Genomic DNA, 9,680 nt, shown 5'->3' on the forward strand with positions numbered 1-9,680 from the left:
CAGTCATGTATGGACTTTTCAGATCATGTCAAATATGTAATCCCACTTGGTTGAATGGTTGAGTCATTTGTGTTATAAAATTATATATTACAGAGCAATGGAACACATAAAATATATTGCAGAAATATAAACAAAGAAAACACATAAAACAAGAGAGACACAAATATATGTGGTTCACCCAATTTGGGCTACGTCCACGAAGAAATAGCCAGTCCTTCCTTTTATATTATCAAGCAAATTGAAGAGATACAACCTACAGCAGATCCGTTGTAATTTCCTCTTCGCTCCCACACAATATCCTCACTCTTTGTCACTTAGAATACATATCTACATAGACACAATACAATTCCCTCTTATATGGTGAGGGGTTGCCTTCCAGGGCAAAAAACCCTAAATTAAACATAACTTCTACCGTCAGATCTCCGGTTAATAAGCAGCCCAGATTGACTACGAAATTACAACATTTTACAAGGAAATTTTACATCTATTTTGAGCTTCCCTGGACCCCACTTGCAGCACAAATATTATAGGCAGCATTGCCTCCACATTACAAACTGGGGTCCAATGAGGTGATACCTCTGAATAAAGAAGATAATCAGGCTCCACACCCAACAATATCCCACTTGGAGACTGATTATAGCAACTCCATCACTGCTTCATTTGCTGGACAATGAATCTCCTTTGGACCTCGCTGTTTCTCATCTTCATCATCATACTTGAAGACTAATTGAAACCGAGAAAAATCTCAGTTTCTCCCTGGTTATAACTTTTTTTAACATATCTACAAGATTCTGGCTAGTGCATATATTTTCCAGCTTCAACTATCCATCTTCCAACATTGACCGTATGAAATGATACTTGAGCTATATATGTTTTTTCTTGGAATGAAATGCAGAGTTCTTTGCAAGATGTATGGCACTCTGGATGTCACTATATAACCTTCCCAACTCCTGCTTCTTACCCAATTCATCCAAAAACCTTTGTAACCAAATCATTTCCTTACTAGCCTTTGTAGCAGAAACATACTCTGCTTCCGTTGTTCAGAGTGCAACAACACTTTGCAGTTTTGAAACCCAACTGACAGTTATTCCACCTACAATAAACACATACCCTGTTGTGCTCCTTCTATTATCTCTATCACACACCATATCTGCATCAACATATCCCTGTAGAGAAATCTTTGAACCACCAAAGCACAATGCTTGATTTGTGGTACCTCTCAAATACCTGAGAATCCACTTCATTGCCATCCAATGTTCTTTTCCTAGATTCTTCATGTACCTGCTTACAACTCCCACTGCATGTGCAATATCAATCCTTGTGCAAACCATTGCATACATTAAGCTTCCAACTGCTGATGCATATGGAACTTTAGACATATAAGCGATTTCTTCCTGAGTCTTGGGACACACCTCCTTACTTAGTTTGAAATGGCTAGCCAAATGTATACTAATTGGTTTTGCATTCTACATATTAAATATTTTCAACACCTTTCCTATGTACTCACTCTGAGACAATGTTAATTTTCTATTCTTCCTGTCTCTAGTTATTCTCATACCAAGGATTTGTTTTGCAGCACCCAAATCCTTCATTGCACATGAGTTTGCCAATTTTCTTTTGAGCACATTTATTTCTTGCATGTTAGAACCTGCAACAAGCATGCCATCTACATACAATAACAATATAATATAGTTACCATCATTTTTCCTTTTAAGATAAACACAATGATCAGAGTGACATCTAGTATAATGTTGTTCAGACATAAGCCTATCAAATTTTAGATACCACTGCCTTGGAGCTTGTTTTAAGCCATACAAGCTCTTCTTCAACCTTCACACTAGTTTCTCCTTCCCTTTTACCTCATATCCTTGTGGTTGTTGCATATATATCTCTTCCTCCAAATCCCTGTGGAGAAAGGATGTCTTTACATCTAGCTGCTCAGGATGAATATCTTCAGCTGCTACTAGACTTAAAATAGTTCTGATTGAAGTCATTTTAACAAGAAGAGAAAATATCTCATCAAAGTCTATACCCTTTTTCTGTGAAAACCCCTTCAACACAAGTCTAGATTTATACCTTTTTCTACCTCCATCTTCTTCCTTCAACCTATAAATGCATTTATTCTGCAATGTTGTTTTACCTGTAGGAAACTTGACTAAGTCCTAATTCTGGTTATGTGCTAAGGATTCCATCTCTTCTTTCATGGCTTGCTCCCACTTCTTCCTAGTTTCTACATGCACTGCTTCTTCATAACATTCTGGTTCACCAGAATCAGTCAACAATACATAATATAATGAAAGAGAGTATTGTTCAGGGGGTCTACTTATCCTGGTAGATCTTTTAACACCACTTTCAGGTGTTTGAGGTACTTTTTTTTGTTGTGGTTGTTGTATTTGTTCTTGCTATTGATCATTATGATTTTCAGGCACCTTCACATTTTTTGTGATCTCATCAAGCACTGTGTATTCTCTGTTTTCTTTTTCCTGCAGCTGATACTTATACAAAACCTCTTCGTTAAATATGACATCTTTGCTTGTAATGGTTTTGTGTTTTTCATAATCATAAAAGTAATAACCAAAATCATTAACACCATATCCAATAAAGGTACATTTCTTTGATTTTGCCTCAAGCTTTGTTCTATTTTCTTTATTAATGTGGACAAAGGCTTCACAACCAAAAGTATTTAAAAGTGAGTAGTTTACCTTTTTACCTGTCCATGCCTCCTCTGGAATACCACCATCCAAGGAACTTGAAGGCCCTCTATTCATTAGATAAACATCAGTATCTACAACATCTTCCCAAAATTTTAAAGGAAATCCTGCATGCAATCTCATGCACCTTGCACGCTCCATGATTGTCCTGTTCATCTTTTCTGACACGCCATTTCCTTGTGGTGTTCCTGGAACTGTCTTCTCTCTGCGAATTCCATTCTTTGAACAGTACCTATCAAACTCTTTGCTACAATATTCACCTCCATTGTCTGATATGAGACACTTCAACCTTTTTCCTGTCTCATTTTCAACCAAAACTTTTCATTTCTTTAAAGTATCAAATACATAAGATTTATTTCGAATACAATAAATCCAGGTCTTTCTGGTTGCATCATCAATAAAAGTAACATAATAATGAGAGCCACCGAAAGATGATTCCTGAGCAAGTCCCCATACATCTGTATGCATAAGCTCTAATTTTTCGCTCTTCTTTTCTTTCCCAACTCTAGGGAATCCGACTCTCCTCTGTTTTCCATAAACACAATTCTCACAGAATTTTAAATCAGCATGCTTCAAACTTGGCAAAAAATTTCTTGAGTGAAGAATCTACATCCCCTTCTCACTCATGTGCCTAAGCCTATGATGCCACAATGTCATATCTACTCCTGTAGAGGTTAAAGCATGAACAGAATTAGAAATACCATTGCATAAATACAATGTACCAACATTTTCTTCTTTTGCTATTACCAGGGCTCCTTTAGTGACCTTCCAAGTTTTATCTGTAAAAGTAGTTACACAGCCTTCACCTCCCAATTGCCCTGTTGAAATTATATTTTTCTTCAGATCTGGAACATGCCTTACCTCCTTCAATAGCCATTGATTTCCATTCTGCTATTTTATGAAAATTGTACCCATTCCAACGATTTTACAAGGTTTATCATCACCCAATCGAACCTGTCCAAAATCTTCTTGAACATAATCATGAAAATGTTTCTTATCAGGTGTGGCATGGAATGAGGCCCCTGAATCTACCACCCAAGCATCAATAATATTTTCTAATGAAAGAATCAAAGCATTTTGCAACACATCACCTGTCACATTCACTTCATGATTGTTTTCTTGTTGCGCGTCTCCTTCTTTTCCCTTGTGAGACTTACAATCTTTCTTCAGGTGTCCTTTCTTCCCACATTTCCAGCACACTATCCCTGATCTACACTGAGATCTTCCTTTCCTTGACATACTGCAATATCCTAGGCTCTTTCCTCTTTCCATTTTTCTTCCCCTAGTCTCTGCAGTCAAAGCATTACCTGATGTCTCACCGGAGCTTTTCCATTGCATTTCCTCGCTAAAGATTGCACCGAAAACATCATCAAACTTTAAGGTAGTAGATCCAGAGACAGAGTTACTAATGGCCATAACTAAACCATTCCAAATTTCTGGAAATGAACATAGAAATAAAAAAGCCCTAACTTCATCATCAAAATTTACCGCTACAGAACTTAACTGATTGGTAACTGTATTAAATTCATTTAAATGACTAGCAATAGATCCACCTTTTGACGTCTTCATATTAAATAAATTCTTCATAAGAAATACTTTATTTGAGGCCGAGGGTTTTTCATATAGTTTGGTCAAGGCCTTCATTAAACCCTATGTTGTCATTTCCTTTGAAATATTAAAGGCTACCGATGCTGCTAGGCACAGCTGTAATGTGTCAAGTGCCTTTCTGTCCAAAATATCCCATTCTATATCTCTCATACTCGTCGTATTCTTTGTCTTTCTGCTCAATGGTAAGTACAGATCTTTCTGGTACAAATAATCTTCCATCTTCATCTTTCATAGCTGGTAGTTTTGGCCGTTAAATTTTTTGACCCTAAACCTACCATCTTTCACCATCTCTCCCACTCGAACCAGGTACCCTTCTCTCCTACGAGTTTATCCGCCAAATAAACCTTCGGCTCTGATACGAGTTGTTAGAAAATTATATATTACAGAGAAATGGAACACATAAAATATATTGCAGAAATATAAACACATAAAACACATAAAACAAGAGAGACACAGATATACGTGGTTCACCCAATTTGGGCTACGTCCACAGAGAAACAGCCAGTCCTTCCTTTTATATTATCTAGCAAACTGAAGAGATACAACCTACAGTAGATCCGTTGTAATTCCCTCTTCGCTCTCACACAATATCCTCTCTCTTTGTCACTCAAAATACAGATCTACATAGACGCAATATAATTCCCTATTATATAGTGATGGGTTGCCTTCTAGGGCAAAAAACCCTAAATTAAACATAAATTCTACCATCATATCTCTGCCTAATAAACGTCCTAGATTAACTACGAAACTACAACATTTTACAAGGTAATTTGACATCTATTTTGAGCTTCGGGGGCACTACCCCCGATCCCCCACCAGGGGGGGCTCTTATCGTTATCCCCCTCCCCCTGGACCCCACTTGCAGTGCAAATATTATGGGTGGCATTGCCACCACATTACAAACTGGGGTCCAATGCAGTGATACCTCTCAATAAAGGGGATAATCAGGCTCCACACCCAACAATTTGGTATATCCCCACTTGGTTGGGAGATTGATGTATGTATGAGTCATTGGTGTTACGAAGGTCATACTCACATAGTTGAGTTATAGATTCATGTTATTATTTTGGAAAATATTTTTGCAGACTCTGCATGTGCTCAGGGGGAGCATGGATGGTATAGTGCATCTCAGAATGTACAAAGCGGGAGTTTAATCAAAGAATTCAACATGTGCCTAGGGGGATCATGATCAATGTTCATATTTGACTGTTCAAATATGGAAGTCTTCATTTAACATTGGTCAGTCAGCCCTTTTTCCTTGATGTTAAAGGGGGAGAGTAGCTTGATGTTTAGAACAACTTGGTGTTATTTACAGTTTATGGTGACCAAACATGAAATTAGTTGCCATCAAGTCCAAAGGGGAAGATTGTTGGCATTATGATGCATGTGTTGTCCTTGATGGAAACCCCCTTGTAGCTGAACAAGTATATGGCATGTTGGGTTGTGTTATATTCTTTCCACAACTAACCTATGTAGTGAACTAGGGGGTTAGAGGGGGGGCTCAGCCCCCCCTTCGTTGCATCAATTGTGTGGTAGGGGAGTCACAAGGGGGGTGGCAGCCCCCCTTGTTCGGGGGGTTTGAGGGGGGCAAGTAGGCCCCCTCTATGGGGTTTGAAAAAAAAAAAAAAAAAAAATGGACCCTATATTAGGTTGGGTGGACCTACCTATGCTTTTCGGTCCATGGTTTTGGATGGGATGGTTTTTTTGGTCTACGTTTTTGGACGCGATGGTTTTTTCGGTCCATGGTATTGGATGCTTCGGCATGTATAAATATGTATTGTAACATTGAAAGAAATATAATGAAAAATCAAGTTGGTAGTCCCGATTTTGGGATCCAAGGGAAAATCTCTGTGTATATGTGTTTTATGTGTTATGCCCTTGCATTGGTTATTTTCTGTGTTTTCTTTTTGAATTCGTATGCAAGTAATTTTTGAACGGGGTTAAAAACTACATTTGGTATCAGAGCTATTTTGGCTTCAAGGGGATGCCTTTGTTGCTGAGCGGTTTCGCTCGGGCCTGTGGTAGACCCTGTTTAGTGGGAGATCTACAAGATCAATTCTAGTGGTAAAAGAAGATGGCGAGTAGTGGAAAGATAGAGATCGAGAAATTTAATGGTCAAAGTTTTGAGTTATGGAAACTCAAGATGGAGGATCTGTTGGTGGATAAATATTAGTGGATTGCGGTAGATCCGGGTACTAAATCAATGGGAGTGACCAATGAAGAATGGAAGAAGTTGGATTGGAAGGCATTGGAAGGCAAAGAGCACAATATGATTGTGTGTCTCAGATTCAGTATTGCTAAATGTATCAGGGGAAGCTACGGTGAAGGCTTTATGGGACAAGTTAGGGACTTTGTACCAATCTAAGTCTCTAGTGAATAAATTGTTCCTGCGGAAAAAGTTGTATAACCTGAGGGTGAAAGATGGAGACTCGGTGACAGAGCATCTGATTGCATTTAATACTGTGGTAAGTCAGTTATCGTCTATTGATATCAAAATTTTAGATGAAGATAAGTGCATTAGTTTGTTGTGTTCTCTACCAGATTCGTTGTATAGTCTAATTATTGCAATAGGTAGCAATGCAACTGCCTTGCAGTTTAATGAAATAGTCTCATCCTTACTGACGGAGGAGATGAGATGGAAAAATATGGAGAGCTAGAATGGTGATTCCTTGTCTGTACGAGGATGGTCCTAGAACAAAAACAAAAATAAGTCATTGAGTGGGAGATATAAATCTAGAGGAAGATATAAATCTCTAGGAAAACCTGTAAAGCTGGTGTGTTGGAAATGCAGAAAGGAAGGGCACTACAAAAGGGACTGTAAATCTAAAGCTCCTAACAAAGGAAAGGGATCTGAAGATGCTCCTTCTATAGAAGCAAAAACCACCTTAGATGAAGGTGGGGATGTGTACTTTGCTTCTTCAAGTACACATGTAGATCATGAGGCATGGTTGATTGACTCAGGTGCATCCTTTCACTTCACTCCCCATAGAGAGTGGTTCTTTGAGTATAAGAAATATGATGGTGGTGATGTCTTCTTAGAAGATGATAGGAAGGCTATAATCGTTGGTTGCGTGAAAGTAAAGTTGAAGTTGCAAGGTGGAAGGGTTAGAACACTTCCGGGTGTTCTGCATATTCCTACATTGGCTAGAAATCTGATTTCTATAAGCAAGCTGGATGATGCAGGTGTAAAAACAGTGTTCGAGAAGGATTCCTACAAGATGGTTCAGGGAGGACTGTTATTGATGCGGGGAGCTTGGACCGGAACTCTGTACAAGCTGCAAGTAGCACTGTTGTTGATGGGTGCAACAGTTCTATGGTTCCTGAAAGTGGAGCAAAAAATATAGTGGTCTTTGGAGAGAAGACCATGTTGTGGCATGAAAGTCTTGGACATATTGGAGAGAAGGGCCTTTGAGTACTTCATGGTAAAGGTATGGTAGAAGGTATGAGCAATAGCTCTCTGGATTTTGATTTCTGTGAAAATTGTGTATATGGGAAGTAGAATTGGGTGAGTTTCCCCTTTGGTGGTAAGAGGGTGAAACAGATATTAGATCTTGTGCACAAAGATGTGTTTAGACCTGTGAAGGTTCCATCATTGGGTAAGTCTGTGTAATATGTATCATTTATAGATGACTCCTCAAGGAATACATGGATATATTTCCTTAAGAATAAATCTGAAGTCTTTGAAAGGTTTAAAGAATTTAAGGCTCTCATGGAAAACCAAACAGAGAAGAAGATAAAGGTGCTAAGGACAGATAATGGTGGAGAGTTTTGCAGTAAGGAATTTGAAGAATTCTGTAAGAATTGTGGTATAGCACAACAAAAGACTACTCCATATACACCTCATCAAAATCGAGTTGCAGAAAGAATGAACAAGACGTTGATGGAAAGGGAAAGAAGCATGCTCAATGGTGTCGGGTTAGGATAAGACTCCACAAGAGGTATGGACTGGTAAGAAACCCTCTCTTTCACATCTGAGGGTATTTGGATGTGATTCATATGTACATGTTCCAAAGGAGAAACGAACCAAGTTGGATAGTAAATCTAAAAATTGCATCTTTATTGGGTATAAGGATGGTTTAAAGGGTTATAAGCTTTGGAACCCAGCAACAAGGAAGGTTGTGTACAACCGAGATTTGGTGTTCAGAGAGGTGAAAGATGTTATTAAACATGAATTCCAACCAAGGGAACCTAAGAAGATAGAGTTTGAGCTAAAGGAGGAAGAATCAGACTCTACAGCAGAGGAGGAATCAGAAGATGAAGAGCCACAAACTCCGAGTGTAAGAAGATCAGTTCGGGAAAGAAGGCAGCCAGAAAGGAATAGTCCATCTACATTCTGTTCAAATTTTGTTTTATCTATTAGTGATGATGATCCCAAAACTATGAAGGAAGCAGTAGATTCAGAGGATGGAAAACTCTAGAAAGAGGCCATGGTTGATGAAATTGCATCTTTGCACAAAATTGAGGCTTGGGATCTGGTGGAGTTGCTGCCTAGAAGGAAACCGATTGGTAGCAAATGGGTGTTCAAGAAGAAGACAAATGTAGAAGGAAAGGTGGAGAAATACAAAGCTCGGTTGGTAGCAAAAGGCTATTCCCAGGTGCCAGGAATTGATTTTGGTGATATTTTTTCTCATGTTGCCAAGGTAAATTCTATCAGATTAATTTTATCTGTTGTTGTTACTTTTGATTTTGAGGTAGAACAGATGGATGTGAAGACACCATTTCTTCACGGGGATCTAGAAGAGGAGATATACATGAAGAAACCTGAAGGCTTTGCAATGAAGGGTAAGAAAGAAATGGTATGCAAGTTAAAGAAGTCTCTATATGGGTTAAAACAGTCACCAAGGATGCGGTATCATAAATTTGATGCATTTATACGGGGACTTGGCTTCACCAGAAGCAAAGCAGATCACTGTGTGTATTTCAAATTAATTGGTGACCATGTTATTTATCTGGTCTTGTATGTGGATGATATGTTGTTGGTTGGAAATGACAAAAAAATTATCCAGGATTTGAAGACCCATTTGTCCTCCAAATTCGACATGAAATATCTTGGTGCTGCAAACTATATTTTGGGCATGGAAATTGAAAGAGATCGGGAAAAGAGGAATCTCTAGTTAAACCAGAGGAAGTATGTCGAGAAAATATTCCAGAGGTTTAATATGCAGGATAGTAAATCGGTGAAGCTTCCTATTCCTATAGGTGTAAAGTTATCTGTTGAACAATGTCCCAAAACACAAGAAGAGGAAGAGGACATGTCCCGTGTTCCATATGCAAGTGCAATCGGTAGCCTGATCTATGCGATGGTCTATACTAGACCAGACATTGCACATGTAGTGGGAGTATTGAGCAGGTTTATGTCAA

This window comes from Pinus tabuliformis, chromosome 6 (assembly GCF_031772625.1).
Source record: "Pinus tabuliformis cultivar Carrire ecotype Pingquan chromosome 6, CPIR1, whole genome shotgun sequence".
In the NCBI taxonomy this organism is placed as follows: Eukaryota; Viridiplantae; Streptophyta; class Pinopsida; order Pinales; family Pinaceae; genus Pinus; species Pinus tabuliformis.